Below are 1,231 nucleotides of genomic sequence, written 5' to 3'. Positions count from 1 at the left end.
GCTGAGAACACAAAAGCCTTACAGCCAGTACTTGGTTCATATTGTCTTCATTAAATGTTAATTCCTTCCCTCTTCCTGTTCATTCGTAGCCCCAGTGAATGTACACATATGTACATATCATAGTAGGGATGAAAGCAGCAATAGTAACATGGGCCTTTTGTTTTTTGACATACACTCTGTGCAGAAACTATTCTTTCTGTGATTAACAATGACCTTTTCATTTCCAAATCTGAAAACCTGTGTTCACTCATCCTGGGCGACTGCTTTGTAGTATCTAATACTGTCACCCACTCCCTTCGTGAAAAAGGGTCTTTGGCTTCCTCAGTGCTACTTTCTCCTGCCTTTCTGAGTGCTCCTTCCTTGGTTTCCTATTACTGGTGCCTCTTTCTTTACCTGCACTTAGATAATGCTTTCTAATCTTGGCATACTTGTCTGATGCTTACTGTATCTAAGCAATCTTGTCCATTTTTAGGATATCTTGGAAGAGAAAGTTGCATAATAACAAGTGGGTTTTTGTATAAATATACTCAGAAAAACCCCTTTAACTCCAATATGAAAACAATCTTTTCTTTCTTGCCTCAGTAGATGAACAATTTTTTTTCTTAGAGTCTTTATTTCTACAGAAAATGAAATGGGGAGAATTAAGAATATAGAAGTATCACTTTTTGCTAATGGTAAGAAGACAAATTTTTTTTTCTTTGACAGTCATGGCTGTTTTCAGAACTCTGCATTATTAACCTGCCAAATTCTTGCCATTTTTGTCTTTGTCCCTAGGTGATCAGAGATTTAAAAAAGAAAAAAAAAAACAAAAAAATGATACTTGTGCTTTTTTAATGATTAAAATAACTGTGTAGTAAGCATTAAATGAATCAGCAAAGACTATAAAGAAGGTACTCCCTATCCTCTCCATTATATCAGACTTTCTAATTCCAATTGCTCTTTCAACTGGGATTGCATTCAGAAGATTGCATAGAAAAAAACAGGAGTGTTAGGAAAGGATGAAGAAACTCAGAGCCGGGAGCTTATATTTGTTAGGGGAATGAGATCACTGGTAATGTCACCCAACATGTAGGAGTTAAAGACTGAAAATGGTTAATTGAAAAACAAATCATTTGATGCTACAGAGCTGGGACTTGACTTGTCTCATAATATTAGAAGAAGTAGAAAGAAGAAAAGAAGACAAAATAATATCAACTCGATAAGCTAAGTGTTTGAGGTAAGAAAAACAAAA

At 35.1% G+C, this 1,231-nt stretch overlaps 1 protein-coding gene across 1 annotated transcript in view; it reads left to right on the top strand.

Annotated features, from left to right (window-relative positions):
• The window catches only part of THSD7A (thrombospondin, type I, domain containing 7A), a 330,982-nt gene that overhangs the window by 235,651 nt on the left and 94,100 nt on the right, over positions 1–1,231 (top strand). The window lies entirely within an intron of this gene.

Source organism: Propithecus coquereli, unplaced genomic scaffold (genome assembly GCF_000956105.1).
Source record: "Propithecus coquereli isolate 6110/MARCELLA unplaced genomic scaffold, Pcoq_1.0 Scaffold133, whole genome shotgun sequence".
Taxonomy (NCBI): domain Eukaryota; kingdom Metazoa; phylum Chordata; class Mammalia; order Primates; family Indriidae; genus Propithecus; species Propithecus coquereli.
Note: the sequence above shows the minus strand (reverse complement) of the source record. Positions and strands in the feature narration are given on the sequence as shown.